General features: G+C 40.4%; 1 protein-coding gene across 3 annotated transcripts in view; it reads right to left on the reverse strand.

Annotated features, from left to right (window-relative positions):
• Nucleotides 1-13,972, reverse strand: part of plxnb2b (plexin b2b) — a 134,788-nt gene extending 120,816 nt beyond the window's left edge. For all 3 annotated transcript variants that reach the window (XM_047819372.1, XM_047819371.1, XM_047819370.1), the window contains exon 1: nucleotides 13,545-13,972. The gene's annotated coding sequence lies outside the window, so the exon portion shown is untranslated. The remainder of the gene's footprint in view (nucleotides 1-13,544) is intronic.
• Between the last annotated feature and the right edge of the window lie 4,330 nt (nucleotides 13,973-18,302).

Here is an 18,302-nt window from a genome sequence, read left to right on the forward strand (position 1 = left end):
GTAGCCCCGCCCACAGCTCCCGCCCGAAGCGGTTCTTAAGTCTAGACCAGCAACGTTTTGGTGCTACTTAAGAACCACTTATCCTGGTTCGGAGCCGGTGCTTTGGCGGCTCTATCAACATAGACGCTCATGGCATTGTTAGTGAACAAACTTCTGAGCTTTAAATGAGTTTAGTGAAATGAAAATACTGTGCTTCCAAGCGTTTATATCGGTCAACACAACCGCCTGTTAAATCTGTAACAAACCTTAAATTGAGTGAGCTCCTGAAGAGAAAACATCCTTATGCAAGAGCTCACAAGAGGTCAGGTGACTAGTGAAAAAGGGCTGTCAAGTGTCACGCATTGAGAGTGACAGTCACGCATTTGGGTCTTTTGTCACGCTCTCCCACCACACATCGTATTTGTCGTGCAGAAAAACTTACTATTTATCATATATTTAATAAGCCGCAGTACCCAAAATGTATCTGTCCACACCGCAGTCTCTATGGAACCTGGCAGGAATCAAGCGCGTCTCCCCTGGAGTTCTTAGTCGAGCCTGACACTTATCAGCCAAACAAAAAAGAGGCTACACAATAGCCGATCAGAAAATAGCACTATTGTATATGGGTAAGATTTAACGCAGCGACCAATGAAAAAACCATATTCATTAGCGAGGGTATTCAATGGTCGGTTTGAACAAAACCTCAACACGACACAGCTTGTCTCTGGACGGGACGTTGTCCTCAATCATGGCCCTAAAAATGGCTGGGCTTGAGCCGAACTGTTTTAAATGGGAGCAACACTACAAATGATAAAGGAGTCCAAAAAGGCAACAAACACTTACAATAAACAACACCATTCATAAACTCTCTCTCTCTCTCTCTCTCTCTCTCTCTCTCTCTCTCTCTCTCACACACACACACACACACACACACACACACACACACACACACACATTAATCACATTAATAAATGGAAATTTATACTGTATTTGGTTAAAATGTAGTCAGTGATCCCGGTGAAACATTTTCTTAATCTATCTATCTATCTATCTATCTATCTATCTATCTATCTATCTATCTATCTATCTATCTATCTATCTATCTATCTATCTATCTATTTGTTTGGGGGGCGGGGGTTGCTGGGGGGGGGGGGGGTGGTGGAAATGTCACTCTTGCCTGTCTTCAAAACTTGAGACCCCTGGTGATAGCTAGTGGTGCAACAAATTATAGCCATAATTTAAGAGAAAAAAAATTGCTATTGATATGATGACAGCAGTTCCCACAAATTAAATCTGCTCTGCTTTTTCATGCTCCTCTTTAAACTTGACTCTTATAGCCTCACACAATCCAATTTTATACAGCGCTCGGGTTCTGCTAGCTAGCATTCTATAACTGCTTAAACTGAGCACATGCTAGTTAGCTTTGTCTGTGGATCAGAGGGAAACTTGAAGACGTGTGTGTGTGTGTGTGTGTGTGTGTGTGTGTGTGTGTGTGTGTGTGTGTGTGTGTGTGTGTGTGTGTGCATTTATCATTTATGTTATGATCAATACTCACCTTTCAGACCACAAAACTACTGCTAATGTGAGGTAAAATCGAAATATTCTTTCGTAAGTTGATGAAAAAGAACAATTGATGAATTTAAGTCAATTTAAGTTATTAGAAATGTAATTGGATTGAAAATACACATCACGTCTGTGTTATTTTTATCATTTAATCAAGCGTTAATAATGAATGGTTTTAGCTCTTTATGTAGCTTTAACAATCTTCTGCATATGATTTGTATGTTGCTGTGTTTTTCTTGACTGAATTATTAAGATGATTTAAGTATTGAGCATTTTAAATCTTTACAGAATTGCAAAACAATTCAGAGTTGCAGCTGTAATTTCCAATTCTTCTGTTTGCTTTTCAAAACATGAACAGCATGAACATAGTTATTATTATCACCATACCACATTCTTTTCTCCCCTCTCCCTCTCTCTACCCCCTCTCTCCCTCTCTCTCCCCCTCTCTCTCCCCCCTCCCTCTCCCCCTCCCTCTCCCCCGCCCTCTCTCTCTCTCCCCCTCCCTCTCTCTCTCTCTTTCTCTCCAACACAAACCAAAATTTTTTCTTGATATGACGTTGGCTTGGCTCACAGTTCCCTCAAAAATCAGTGTTCTAGAAAGACACACAAAGTGATTAGAGTATACAAAAAGGACTGTGAGTCTGGCGTTGGTTCTTATTTGGTTAATTACTTAACTGAAAGTTCACTGTCAGCTACAGAGGCTCTTTACTGGGTCGGGTTTAGCATGTCCTCTGCCACAAATATGAGTTCTGTTAGTTCTTCAGTCGGTGGCCCGGATTAACACAGAGCATGGAAGTGTAACAGTGTAATGAGCGAGGTTACACAACAGAGCATGGCACAGATGACTGAAATCCCAGTACAAACCTTTACTGTTCACTGGCAAAGAACCCTAGTAAAATCTCACAGGGTTTAAAAAAAAACAAAAAAATTTTACGCTGATAACCAGTTTAATATTTGCTCTAGCGTAATATCAAATAAAATAATCCACAACAAAAAGCTGCTGCATTAACTACGGTTGCTCGGGTCGTCTTCTCGGCTAACCTTGTTAACCGCCAGAGTGCTCCAGCATCATGTCGCCAAAGCTATAACACTTGAGAGCTTTTTTCAAATGGATAGCAGAAGCTATGCTAGCGTAAGCGTCTCTGGGCTCCATTAGAACACTGAAGTGGGACGGCATACTGGCTGTTGACCTTGTTCCTGTGTTCATTTCACCTCTGGGGAATCTTTCTCTCAATTCAGCACCTCACTTATAGATGGCTGACCTCTTACCTTTCTTAAAGGTGTAATAAAATCACTAGCAATATATCTATACACACACACACACACACACACACACACACACACACACACACACACACACACCTACATACATATACTTTATGCACATAATTTTCATGTAGTGATGCAACTTTGCCTTTTGCCCGAGCCAGGATAAACATGGTGTGCAATTACAGAATCATATAAACAAAGGCTGGACAGAAATGCACTCATCTGTGAGTCAAAGGCTTTCCGACGCTACTGAAAATAAACTAAACAAATTAAATCCATCAGATTATTTAGACATGACAAACAGTGGAATTTGGTTAGAACATTGGAAGCTCTTAGAGAGAGGAAATAGCCATGCCACCCCTAAACCACATCTCAGAACGGTGACGTCAAAAAGGCAACAGAAGGAAGGAAAGTTTGGGATCTGGTGGACTGGTTGCTTTAAAGTTTTACTGCTGTATCGCAGCAACTGCATGGAGTTTTTTTTGTTACTGTTTGTTACAGCAGCAATGCTCCCACATGCAGCCTACACCAAATTTATCATGCTCAACAGAGCTGGAACAGATCCTGGGGCAGCTGTGGCACTGTTTGGTCATTCCAAGCTGCAACATTTCTTGCCATTGGGAAATTGACGAGAGACGAGAAACACGGAACGGTTCGAGGCGAAAACTCATTCCACAGCAGGAGCAAAACAACAGAGTAATGACACACACTGATAGTCTGCACAGCATCTCCATTTTGACTGTGTGCTTGCAATTTCGATTTCTCACTGAAATGTTCTGCCGTGCAAACAAACTGAACATAAGGACTCTTAAACAACCAGCCTGTGCCCCCAGACCCTACTGCTTTGCTTTTTCTTTAGCTAATCGCAAACTCATTTTAAGACATAAGAAAACGGAAGCCGACCCCTTTAGCATAGATCTCAGCAGTAAACAGCAGAACATTCCCACTTCCTGAGCCTGGAGCTCAGTAATAAGGTTGTCTGACCCCACCCACATCTCTTTGCACACTAATCACAATAATTAGGGGTCTGAAAGATGCACAGATCAGCTGTGTGAATCACGATTGATGCACAGTAACTACAGAGCCCAAGCAGATTGGGACCACACAGGAAAATGAAGTGCTAAGAACTAAGAAGCGCGTGCTTTTCTTTGTGGTTTGTGAGCATGTGCTGCGTATTTACAATTGCCGTCTGGCCCGGCGGCATGTTTGCCTCATCCAGGCGCGTGCATGCGGATATTTAGACATGTTTATGGTGGTTACTCTAAGGAAGATGATGTCAGCCTTGTGTTTGGGTTTACTGTCCTGAATCCATAAAGCTGACACAGTTCCATAATATAATATAATATAATAACCACCCTGAGAAGAGACTTCAGGCTTGACTAAATTAAAACATGCACAATAGCTAATCACAAGACTGCAGGAAGGAAGAGAGAAACAATAATAACTCATGTCTGTGTTGAAGGAGTGGAAGTGAAAGTACATAACAGAGATGTAGTTTCTGAGAACTGGTCCAGATGAATAAAAGACACCGGTGTCTGCTCGGATCACCGTGAATGCACTCAGTTCGCTGGAGGCATCTGGAGAAACCCGAGACACACAGCTACAATGACACATTTTTAAGAAGCATCAAGCTGGAAGACACCAGCCTCGGGCACGACAATGATGGAACAGAAAGAAAATCTTAATGCGACTGGGACAGACTGAGGGAAGATACAAAGAGAATACAAAACTCTAAAAAAGTATATTAAAAAAAAAGTTATGAAAAAAAATTAAGACAAATTTAAAGTACTGATCAAAAGAGCTCCAAAGGAGAAGAAGAATGCAAAACAAGAAGTCCTAACAGCGTGAGACTGACTGGGGAACGTTCACCTCTGCTTTAATGGACATAGTTGGAATTCCTGGCTCTCTCTCTGTTGTAGCTCTGGGATCCTTTCCAGCAAACAACTCGGGCCGAAGCCTGCAGCTCACCAAACACCCCACTGCTCACCGACACTCCAAACTCTCCTGTACAGCCCTCACTGCCCCAAAACGACTTACCTCTGAATTAACACCCAAAGACAGAAGCAGCAAAGGAAGCATTTCAGCACTGAAACACAATTAAAAACAATCAAATTAAATAATGATGACTAGATAACTCAGCAAATAGAGTAAGAAAAGAGTTGAAATTCAAAGGTGTCCAAGCTCTGAATTTTTATCTACTTCTTTATACTCTGTATTTTCTATCTACACTAAATGGTTAAAGGTATGTGAACATATGGCGACTGAACATCCTCTTCAACAGCATTAATATGGACCTGGTCCCTTCTCTGCTGGTTTAATAATATCCACTCTCAGGAAAGGTTTTCTACTATATTCTATGGCTGCCCACTCAGACAGAAGAGTCCAGTGGTGTTAAGTCGGAGTTAAGAGTCAGGGGTCTGTATAGGACATGCAAGTTCGTCACTCCAACCGTAATCGTCACAACATGTCTTCATGGAGCTGCTGTGTCATACTGGAACAGAGTTTGAATCTCCTAAGACTCTCTCTTGAGACCTGAGCTGTGTTATAGAAGAATGAGTCTTTCTTTCTAACATATACATCACATCACTGTGAAATTCTGTTCTTAGCAGATCCAAGCTTGTTAGGCGGTGATACAGCAGATCCCTGGAGCAGAGGTTTAAGAACCTTGCTTAAAGGCCTAACAGTGGCAGCTTGGCAGTGCTGAGGCTTGAACCTCTGACCCTCTGTTCAGTGACCCAAAGCCTTAACTGTTGAGCCACCAGTGCACCATATAACATGATACAACACAACAACTGGGTCATTCAGTCACCTGAGATGTTACGGAAAACACAACAAAACCACAATTACATCCTCGTTGATGATATAAGAAGTAATAAAATATTACACTTGACCCAGATTTGCCTTTTTGGGTCCTGAGTCACTAACAAGCCAAGCAAAATCACCTCTGAAATTTTGAGATTCTCGATAGACGCCTGAATGAATCATTTAACACAAGCGTAACAACCATTCCTCTTCTGCTGACTGATCCACTCCATGCCAGCAAAATCCACCCCATGCTGAAGCGACCTTGGCTTCCAGCTGTTGCCAAATTTCTGACCCTTCCTCCATCTGTCACAGCAGTTACAACTCCATCCAATCTCCTTCATAATTAATCTCTGAGAGACGAATGGAAAAACGTTTTTTTTTGTGTGTGTGTTTTTTTTTAAACAGCTTCCATACCACATCATCCTGAGTTCCTGTGAGAAGTATTATAAACATGATAATTAAAAACCCGGCTGAAGTGAACCATTTGCTCCGTTTGGGGATTAACACCAGCATTACACTTGTGGAAATGAAACATAACCTCTAGTGCTTAGAGTAATACCTCTCAAAAAAGAAGAGAAACATTACTGCAGAAACAAAAGTGGCAGTGTGGGTGACAGCGACATGAAGTGGATCTATCATTTAGCACTTATGTGTTCAGCTGAGCAGGGTTTGGGCGATAAATCACTTTTTTTTTACACAGCAATAAATAAAGAACACATCAGTATTTCAGAGAGCTTAGTCTCATCCCCTCATCCCCTAACACACCAACTCCTAAAAAGAAAGAAGGAAAAAAAAAAAAAACAGGAAGCCAAACTGTGAAAACAGGCTTCTAGTAGATTCTGTTAAAGTCTTTAGAAAAGCTTTTAAACACAAAGCAAAACTAAATCCTTTCTTTCTATTTTAGCCCAACAACACAACTTGAAAAGCTGCCAAATCAAAGCACGTCTAATCAGGGTTTGGACTGGCTGCTTGGATTAGAATGATGAATTAAACGGAGGTATTACAACTTCAGTTGAACATTACGTGATGGAACTATTGTACAATGTGCGTGGTTATAAAAAAAAATCCAGATATTTCTTAATTTCCTTAACTCCGTCTTCAAATACGCGTGAGGAACAGAAATGAAATGCATTTTTTTTCTGTTTAGTTTTCTGACTACAATTTAAAAGTTAGAAGTTGAAACGTGAGTTGAAACAAAGCTGATGCTCAACTCATGTTTTTAAGGCAGCAGGTGAACTTTTGATTCTAGGATTAAGCATCTTGAAGTCTATAATTATATTACGATGCTTGAAAAGATACTTCTGTCTGAGCGGAAAATGTTTTTCCTACAAAAGACTTGTATCAGGATTATGGATTTATTTTTTTGAGACAGGCTCCCAATTATCACTGAAACATACATAACCAAAATAGTCTTTTTCTCTCTAATACATGATAGACAGATGCCCTGAACGCCTCTGGAAGCTCCGCCCTTTTCCCCTCATCTCCTGTGGTCCCTCAAAATAAGTGGAGAATATTTGGTGTTTATTAATGTAAAATAAAATCTATCGGCATATGTTGAATTTGCTGACATGAGACAAGTACAGTAGTGTGTAAAATTCTAAGGCATCCTGATGTTTATACAACTAATTTTGGTTTGAGATACGCAGCTGTACGTATGCAGTACAGCGCACCATCATTTGGTTTTAGTTTTTGGCGAACACCTTGAAATAGTCTTGGAAAGAAAATGTTACCGAATGACTGAATCCAACATGTTACTACTTTAATGTTAAAGGTAATGACAGTTTTATTATATTATATTATTTATTAATATATTATATATGTTTTTTGTTTTGGCTCCGTTGCTCAACATTGACCAGCATCAACAAAGGAAACGTTAGTCATTTGGACATCAAAACAAGATGTTTGTGTTTTTTTTTCTTTTTAACGGTTTACGGCCTATAACTGCAGAATCATTTAAACATACACAGTAAGCAATAAAGTGACAGAAAACCGTTCATTGTCTATGTATGAGCGTGAGACAGCCGAGATCAGTGACAGCATCTGGTATTAAAGCGACAGCTCGACAAGCGTCGTTTTAGCGGCGATTCTCAATTCTACACAAATGAAGAATGATGCTGTAAAGTGACATATCCAAAAAAAAATGACTGGAAGGATCTCTCGAACCAATCCCTTAGTACTTTCTTGCTGAAATTAATTCAATCTAAAACCTCCAGGTTTGTTTCCAACATCCTGTTTACTGTTTGCGATGCACAGAAACGGAAGAAAAGCCTGCAGTGGGTTTATTTTATCCTACCATACCCAAGAGATATATACATGAGCAATTCGATGTGTACAGAAACATTAAAATCTTATTGGAAAGTCGAGCTGGTCCGTGCTTTTGGTGAGTTTAATTAGCTAGCACAGTGAGCTTGTTTGGCTAATCTTCGTGTATCATACATTAGCGTTTGCTACACACCCACAAGAAACAATAACAAGTGACCTAAATGCTAATCTGATGCAGGTTTATACTGAGTGTAAAATATCCTGATGCTCTGATATTTAAATGTTGATGGTTTTAAAATTTACAAAGCTCAAATGAATAGCAAGACTGCTTCCAACACCCAGCTCTATTGTACACTATTTTGCATGTTCAAATTACTTTGTATCAGAAACTGTGTGTTTAACAGTCCACATCAAAAATAAATAAATAAATAAATAAATACCTATCAGCTATTTGAATAGAGTGTGTGTGTCTGTAGAGGTGCAGGAAGATCTCATCCCTGCATCCCATTGTGCTAGGTCATTCTCTGGTGATGGGAAGAGACCGTGTTTCTCACACTCCCCTGTGAGGCTAATTCTACGCTGATGAACCATTTCATGCTTGTAACCAGACCCTTTGAACCAAGAGCTCACCGTCCTCTAGGCTGAGTCTGAATCTCTCTCTGTGTGTGTGTGTGTGTGTGTGTGTGTGTGTGTGTGTGTGTGTGTGTGTGTGTGTGTGTGTGTGTGTGTGTGTGTGTGTGTGTGTGTGTGTGTCCAGCCCACACACATCATGGATCTTCCTATTACATGAAGCATTTTTATATATACAGTGAAAGTTTATAGGTACACAAGAAAAGGTTTATCAAATGCATTTTAGTACACAAACAAAAATAAACAGAACATATATAGCAAGCGAGCGAGAGAGAGAGAGAGAAAGATAATGAAATAAAATCACTGTGCTCTGGCTTAAATGTAGTTTATGGTACTACGCTCATGTTTAAAGTCTATGGATGAAGAGTGGGCGTCAAGCCCAGACTGGATCACACTCACGATGCCAGCTGCTGGAGATGTGTGAGAACGTGTGTGATCTCACCTCATCTCTTCCACTTCCCACCATCAGATAGAACTGAGCTTGAGGGGTGCAGGAGAAAAGTGGGGAAGGGTGAAATACAGTGCACAAATCTTACCAGTTACTCGTTAGGGTAAATGGTTTACTGTTCTAGAGCCAGCTTCTGATTAGGAAACAGTACTGTTTAAAAAAAAAAGACAGGGGAGCTTCAGTGTACTTATTTGTAAAGCTTTTTCCATGGAATTTCCATGTACTGATGATCTTCACTGTATCCTGGTGGAACACTGTAAACATTTTATATCATTTTATAAACATCTCCATCTCCTGGAGAGACTATCAATTAAAAATCTATTAAAATCTATCTCTTAGAAAGCAACATGGGCTTGTTATGACTTTGTTTTCAGAAAACACAAGTTTTTAAAAGTAAAGTGTGTTCCCACAAGACATGTCACAACTTAGTCATTTACAAGAAACTTTCATTTGAAGTAATTGCATTTATGCAAATCCTGGATGATCCACATCCAGGAATAGTGTGTGTGTGTGTGTGTGTGTGTGTGTGTGTGTGTGTGTGTGTGTGTGTGTGTGTGTGTGTGTGGTTCTCATTACGTAACTCTACCTGTAGAAGTAGGATGAGAATGTCAGATAGTGACTAAAGACAAAAGGCGAACATCATTCGAAATCCAGGAAATGATTTTCTCAGAAACAGATTCAAATTAACGTCAGGATGAACACAGGACTAGACATGACAGGACACGTTTGTTTTAAAGGCAGATCGTGACCCATCCGCAGTGTCAGACTACTTCATTCAAAGTAAAAATAGCTAAATTCTAAGATGCAACTTTTTGGTTTTTTTTACTGCGCATGTAGACTAGTGGATCTGACACACAAAAACATTATTATTATTGGTGTAGTGGTGGCTCAAGTGGTTGAGGCTCTGGGTTGTTGATCAGGGTTCAAGCCCCAGCACTGCCAAGCTGCAACTGTTGGGCCCTTGAGTAAGGCCCTTAACCCTCCCTGCTCCAGGGGTGTTGCATCATAGCTGCCCCTGTGCTGCGACCCTAACTTCTATATGTGGTGATAATAAAGGCTTCCATGCCAATATTTCATCATGTTACACATTCTGTATTAACGAAGCATGTATTTAACTCAGTTTCATCTTTCCTTTAAGACCTTACAAGTGGTACAAAATATCAGCAACATGAGAAGAAAAAAAAATAATAAAAAATCAAAAGCATTTCACTGTATGATCAAAATTCACTACAATTACTGAATGCTTTGTTGTACTTTGTTGCACTTTTAGAGACAATATCAAGACGATCCTTTGTGTTTGTTCAATCTTTCACTGTTCGTGACAATAAGACAAACCGAACCATTTGACCATTAACCGACAAATCATTCAGCACTTCTTTGTTACATTTCAGGTCACTTGGCAGTGAAAACTATGGCAAAATCTAGGATCAGAGTTAAATTACAAGGCATGCCACAGTGTCCAGTAGGACAAAAAATACAATTAGACCAGGGTTTCACAGGTCTGGGGGGAGCGTAGACTTTAAAGCTGGATTAGACAGCTTAAAAATACAAGCGGTCAATAACTAATTCCTGTTAGAACAGGTCCTGACACTTACTCTGTCACTCCAAAAAAATAGACTTTTATTTATTTGGCAGATGCTTTAATCCAGAAATATCAATTCTATCAAAATGACTTATCAGATTACAATCTAAGCATACTGATGAGCAATGGAGGGTTAAGAGCCTTTCTCAAAGGCCCATTAGCAGCTCTTTAGCAGTGACAGGGTTTGAAGTCGCAACCTTCTAGTCATTATTACCAAGCCTCAACCAATTTCGAGGCAGCTTTATTTTGTAGCAGTTCTATTACTAATTTAATGACAGGGTCTGGCACATAAAACAAAAAATGTAAAACTAGCTAACAAAGCTGTGGCCCTGCACTGCAATTTAAGAATGACTGAGTCTCGAGTTCAACTGTCAGTGACTTCAAACCTTCAGATAGAAGATTTCCGAAAGCATAATCTCTCTATTATTTAGTGGGAAATCTTAGTCATCACTTTAAGAGCTGCTGATTTAAAGCGATGATATCTCTAAACGGAAAAATAAAACAAGTTCGGCAGGTAAAAGCTTCGTCGTTGCTGAAAAAAAACCAAACAAAAGGGAAAATTCGAGGCTGTTATGCGGGAAGAATTTTGCACACGCCTTCATGCTATCATCCAGCTTAGTATATATAGAGGAGAGAAATCGACTAATCTGTAGATTAATCTGTAGATTAGTCGATTTATAACCAATAAAAACGAATGAGAGTTTGACAAAATGATGAAGTTTAGTAGATGTGCTTACACTATTATAAACAAAGAGTTTTTAGTATGATTGTACATGTTTTTGCCCGAAGCGAGTGTTATGAAAGATCACTTACTGAAGCAGTTTAATGGTGATGTATTATATGCCAAGATAAAGCATCAGTTGTTGAGTGTGTAATTTCGAGTGCATCCTTTACTTCGATGTGAAACCAACTCACTTTGAATTAAACAACACAGAGCACACAAAAGATCAACAGACCTCAAAATGACAGCAATTTACCCAACGGCAGTAAAAGGGAAGGTAAAATATAGCCTCCTCTGTGCAGAGCTATTTGGGAGGAGAAATGGAAAATAAGGGCTTACAAACAGTCTAGTGTTTTATAAGCACTAATAACTAATGGAAACTTATGACTGAACACAAGACGGCATTGTCCTTCGAAGGTTTTTTGTAATGTCAGGTGTTGGGTTGGGTTTTTGAAATAGAAATAAGCTGAACAACTTCACTGACTTGCTTATGATTGTGAGTAATGAACGTATTTCGACGTTAATGACATTATGGAGATAGGCTTGGGGGGAAAAGCGTAGTGACTGAAGGTGAATGGGGTCATTCTAAGCTGTGCAGTATTGAGAAATCATTCATCGCCACTTTGTGCCTCTGATAAGGGAATAGCTGACATTTCTATCTATTCCATGAGCAGGAGATAAGCATTGAAAATGAAAAATCATAAAAAAAATTGTTTATTTAAAATTGTTACAGAGAGTGTATGTGGTGAACGATTGGGTAACACAGAGATGCATGCACAGATGGCCTGTGTTTGGGCTTGGATGCCCCTCACTGTCCAGTGAGTAAGAGCAATCGGGGCCACTCCCAGTCCTTGTCACACACACAGACACACACACACACACACACACACACACACACACACACACACACACACAAAGAGAAAGTCTCTTAATTCCTTTTCCTCATGACTGAATTTTGTTGAATGTTATTTAATGAGGATAATCCCCAAAACAAGCAGTTTCTCTTCTACAGTAAAGATCTGTCAGATTTCTCAGAGATCTAAGGTCTCAGTCTAAGGCACATGGTAAATGGTACCAGGGACCGAGAGACACAAAACCCTCAGACAGCGCTGAATGGGACTTACTGTCTTGCTCTTTTGTCTCAGCACCAGAACTAACACGCACATAAAAAGGAGCTTTTCTATCATCTTCTGCACACACACACACACACACACACACACACACACACACACACACACACAAAGAAATAAGCATGCTATGAAACCAGAACCAGGACGCAGCTGATGGACAGTAGTAACTTTATGCTCACGGTCAGTGAGACTAAAAGAGGATGGTCTGATGAAGGATGAAATCATTTGTTCTTCCTAAAGCAGTACACACGAATAAATGTACACTGTCTGAAATGTTTTTATTTGATTCCATTTTATTGGAAAGAAGAGCTTTTAAGCTTTTACACACCTTCTTCTTGTATGTATAAAAAAAAATTGCCTTTAAAAAATGAGCATGAGACTGCAAGCTCTGGGTGTTCCTTGCTGGATGTGATGCTATTGAGAATTCATCATCCAAATGGACTCCTAGAAATATCTGAGAGACAAACTTGGTGTATTATTCTGAATGCATGTCCATAAAACTGAAGTAAGTTTGATTATAGAAAAAGACCACACACAACACTCAACACTCAGAACGCTGCTGTACAGAATAGTGGGAGAGTTTATTCAGGGAAACGGAGATTAAACGGTGTGTTTTAGAGCCAAACGCGAAGAGACGCCAGCTGTTGGACGCATTGTTTCCAAATCAATTACGGCGTGACCACGTCCCAGTTGATCTATAAACCAATCCCCATTACTCTGCCAGCTTATATCTACATCGGGTGAATAAATACAACACAATAAACAGGAAGCCGCCCAACATGGCAACAATACACGCGCGCGAGAATGACCCTTAACGCGCAGCGGTGACGACCGGGTCCTAATGATGCGCGAGACTGCTTTTTGTCTGTCTGTCTGTCTGTCTGTCTGAGATGCTCTGCTTTCACATGTTTCATCCGATATAGCTTTCAGACAATCTCGCATCGTCTCACACTCGCCTTGTTCTTTCTTAACTTGCCCGCTTGCGTAAACGACGTGATTAAACCGCGCGCCTCCGACACTTTCCTTCAAAACACAACAACAACAACAACAACAACAGAAAAGCGCGGAATAGTATCGTTTGTTTCGGAAACACACACGCGTGCGCTCGCGCGCGCACACACACACACACACACACACACGCCCCACTATACTCACCTTGGAAGAATCGGTAGGAGCGGAACAAACAGGTCCAGACAGCGGCTTTGGTTTTAAAAAAATGCAAACAAACAAATAAAACGAGAAATAAATTCCCCCAAAGTGACGCCAACGCAAAAAAGTTTACATCTTACTTTTGCAGAGAGAATGGCAGCATTTGGCACACACCGCGTTCAGAGCTGAACCTCCCATTCAACAAAAAATGCATCGAGGTAAAATAACTGTCAGTCTTTCTCCACGCCCAGGTAGCGGGTCACATGACGCGTCCAGGTGTGCACGTTGTCTGTGTGTGAGTGTGTGTGAGTGTGCATGCGTATGCGTGAGTGTGTGTACCGAGGGAGGCGAGACCTGCTCGCATCCACATCCGGGCTACACGCCGTTAACGTAGCCTACATGGAGGCGAAGTGTAGCCTGCTGCTATGAAAACAAGACGGTGGGGGCAGAGAGAGAGAGAGAAAGAGAGAGAGAGAGAGAGAGAGAGAGAGAGAGAGAGAGAGAGAGGCGGGGGGGGGGGTTCTGAGAGGAAGGGAAAGGAGAGTATGTGAAAGGATGGGAGGGAGGGAGAGACAGAGAAAAATGAGTGTAAGAGTGAAAGAGAGAGCCTGAGAGGGAGGATAGGTTATGTGAGATGAAGGGAGAAAGAGAGTCTGACTGTGTGTGTGTGTGTGTGTGTGTGTGTGTGTGTGTGTGTCTGTGAGAGAGAGAGAGAGAGAGAGAGAGAGAGAGAGAGAGAGGGAGACTGTGTGTGTGTGTGTGAGAGAGAGAGAGAGAGAGAGAGAGAGAGAGAGAGAGAGAGAGGGAGATAGTCTGACTTTGTGTGTGAGTGAGAGAGAGAGAGTCTGACTGTGTGTGTGTGTGTGTGTGAGAGAGAGAGAGAGAGAGTCTGACTGTTTGTGAGAAAGAGAGAGAGAGAGAGACATCTACGATCCCTTTTCTCCTCCCATTTCTGGTGAAGAGTGCTGGAAGAGATGTAACCGATAGAAGATGCAAACAAATTAAGCTCTATCATGGAAAACATGCGAACAAGCTCTCCTTTAACACTCACTGTTCTGGAGGAGCTGATGAGTGGCCTTTTAGCTTGTAGTCTATTGCGCTTCTTTATCTCACCCTCTTCCTGCTCTTCATGCAAAATCACTTGATGCATAATGGCACAAAAATGAGATTAGGGTTTTGCTCTGAACAAAGTTCTTTGAAAGTGTTCTCCAAGTGTTTGTCCAGACTCAGACTTTAACACTAATCACTCCTCCATTCATCTGTTCATTCATTTATCCCCAGTAACCCCCTTTATCCTGTTCAGAGTTAAGTCATATCCTGGTAACGCTGCAGGAATGTTACTAATCAATGAGTTATTCATCTGAGTTCTATTTGAATTCAAGTCATGCTGCATGACTTCATATTAAGCATGTCTTAACAAATCAGCCATTTAAACCTGAACCTCTGATTAAAATATTGACTTGGGATTTATTCTGATTATCCACCATGAAGGATTTGCCCATGAGATCAGTCACATCGTGATTTTTCTATCCTTTTTAAGGAGAAAACTTGAACATGTTTTCGTAAGCCACGCTACAAATACTTCAATTTAAGAAACATCATCTGTAAATGTGAAACGAATTCTTAAGTAATTGGGCGCTTATAATAATGGAGCAACAGGAATAAACTGTACATCTGAAACCAGTCTTTATCTGTTCTATAACACTTTTACAGTGTTCTGTATTTTGATCCTGATCCTATCTGGCAAATTTACACCGCTTTCCTCGTTGTTATGATCAGCAAGTGTCTCACCAGCAATTTTTTCCTCTTCACTAGTTTACAGTCAGCCAAATTAAATCTGCTGCCTCAGACACCTGTCAGTTAAGTTAACAGCCTGGGAGGGACCGTCTAACCATAATGGGACAGTGAAAAGTTGATCTCTGTGAGTGAAGAGCAATTTATTGCACCATTCTTTGCCTCACGGTGTGGTTGTAAATATGAAGTTTGCAATCAATATTTTTTGGCACAAATGTATATCACACACTGAGTTCATGCTGTAGTTATTGATTACAGAGCTACTTCTTTAGGAGTTATCACTCTGTCACCTCCCTACACATTTATCCACACAAACCCCCCAGCTCTCTCTGTCTTTTCTCTCGGTAAGGTGGAGACTATATTCAGACCTTAAAGAAATCCATGCATTTAGATTATTTCATCTTACTTTCAGTTTATCTTCCTCCCTTTTAATTACATAAATCTCAGTTAGACTACTATTACTATACAGATACTACCGTATATAAGATATTACTAAATGCTAAACAGAGTCATTTCTCAGGATTTTCTATTTATTTATTTATTCGTTTGTTTGTTTGTTTGTTTATTGGATTTTTTTTACTTTCTAGACTTGAGTCAAATTGAGGGGGGCACGGTGGCTTCGTGGTTAGCAAGTTTGCCTCACACCTCCGGGGTTGAGGGTTCGATTCCCGCCTCCGCCTTGTGTGTGCAGAGTTTGCATGTTCTCCCCGTGCCTCGGGGGTTTCCTCCGGGTACTTCGGTTTCCTCCCTCGGTCCAAAGGAAATCTCTTGAAAATTGACCGTAGTGTGTGAGTGAATGAGAGTGTGTGTGTGTGTGTCCTGCGATGGGTTGGCACTCTGTCCAGGGTGTATCCTGTCTTGATGCCCAATGACGCCTGAGATCCCTGTGACCAGAGAAGTTCGGATAAGCGGTAGACACAGAGAGAGAGAGAGAGAGAGAGAGAGAGAGAGAGAGAGAGAGAGAGAGAGTCAAATTGAAACCTGGAATGTTCAGGCCCAAGAATTCTCAGCATTCCTAGATTAAGTGAAGCTTTAGATGATTAATTCTGAAGTTTATTCTCTTCATGTATAGGGAACAGGCTGTATTCCCACATTAGAGTAAATGCATTTTAAGGATAGCATGAGATTTTGTTTCTTTATTCCACTTTTAATGCAAAGCTTTAATTCACTTTTTTATTTCCTGCACCACATCAATTATAGTTTATAGTCACAGAAAAACACAGAATATCTTAACATATCAATAATTAGACTTAGTAAATAATTCGACTTCTCACAACCTTTAATCTTGTTATTTTTCCAAATCGCTAGAAAACATCCAACATAAAATTTCCAGTGAGTAAGTTGTTACTACTGAATTTCCAAAAATGGATTAAAATGAATGCATGAATATAAACCTGTGAGTTTGTCTTGCAGCCATACTACGGTGAGAGCTGCACTATAAAAAAAACAGCATCCTCTGACCAATCAGACAGTGTTGTGATATCACACAGTTTACCCCAGCACTGTTGAATTCTCAGATCAGAAGGTGTTAATGAATTTTCTATAACAGCACATCTCTGATAAGCTATAACATATAATAATAGGAGATTAATGCGCTCTGTTTACATGATTGTTTCTGGGTTAACAGCTTATACACAGGGACCTGTATTCCATACTATCTAAATAATCTAAATATAATTATAAATGGATTTAAATATAGTGAATAATGCATGGAAGTTTCACCCACAGGAAAGTCTTCAGTAACAATGTGTTTTCCATTGTTTTGGTAACGTGCAAACAATTTTGTTCTCGTTCGTTTAAATGAACATAAAAATCTCTCTGAGGTTCTTCCCCAAATTGTTGCCACAAAGACGGAAGCACAAAATTGTATAGAATGTCACTGTATGATGTAGCTTTAAGTATTTCCCTTCACTGTAACTAAGGACACTGGGCACAAAGCGAGCTTCATGGAGACATGGTTTACTAAGTTTGGAGCCTTGGAGCTCTGAACTCAACCCTACTGAACACTGTTGGGATGAAATGGAACCACAGACATCAGTGTCTGATCTCACTAATGCTCATATAGCTGAATGAACACAAATCCCCACAGTCACGCTCCAACATCTAGTGGAAAGCCTTCCCAGAAGAGTTGCACATATTATAACAGTAAATAGGGAATAAATGTGAATCAGGATGTTCACCAATCACATATGTATGAGTGTCAGTTGTCCATAAACTTTTGGCCATAACAATGTGATATAACAATGAGTAAATTGCTAATAATTGAATTAGTCTTGTTTTAAAGAAGAATCTGTTTCTAGACCATAGCTTTATAGTTTTGTATAATAATACCCTGGTCAAGTGTATAACTTATAAACTGAGAATTCTAGCACCTTCAGAAAAGTCTCCTTTAGTGAAAGAACATTGCGTCACTGGGCATTTATCTGATCTGGCAGTGTTCTGGAGCCGGGTTGTGCACACTGTTACTGTGGTGTGTAGTAAGTGATTTATGGTTATGCAAATTCAGTTGTCTGGGCAGAGAGTGGGTACTGCCCCAATGACTTATGGGAAAACAGAGACTGACAGCCCTGAGTCAGGCTCATTGTGCTGAAGCAGCTGGAAACAAGCTGGCCAGAAGGATGGACTGATAGAGAGAGAGAGAGAGAGAGAGAGAGAGAGAGAGAGAGAGAGAGAGAGAGAGAGAGAGAGAGAGAGAGAGAGAGAGAGAGAGAGGTTCTCTTGAGGGAACAGCAACATATGTAAGCTACTGTTTATATGCTTATACATGATTGCAGAAGGATTTCCGTCAGATGTCTTCGGGGTAGTAAGTAATGAGATGAAAAAGAAAAAAAAAAAGCCAGTCATGATCATGTGACATTCAGAGAGACACACATGCCTATTGTGGAGCAGGAATGTGGTCTCTGTGTCCTCAAGATAGCAGGACATCATTTTGCATTGTACCTCTTTTTTCTTTAGATTTTAAACACAATT

The sequence above is a fragment of the Tachysurus fulvidraco genome, chromosome 10 (genome assembly GCF_022655615.1).
Source record: "Tachysurus fulvidraco isolate hzauxx_2018 chromosome 10, HZAU_PFXX_2.0, whole genome shotgun sequence".
Taxonomy (NCBI): domain Eukaryota; kingdom Metazoa; phylum Chordata; class Actinopteri; order Siluriformes; family Bagridae; genus Tachysurus; species Tachysurus fulvidraco.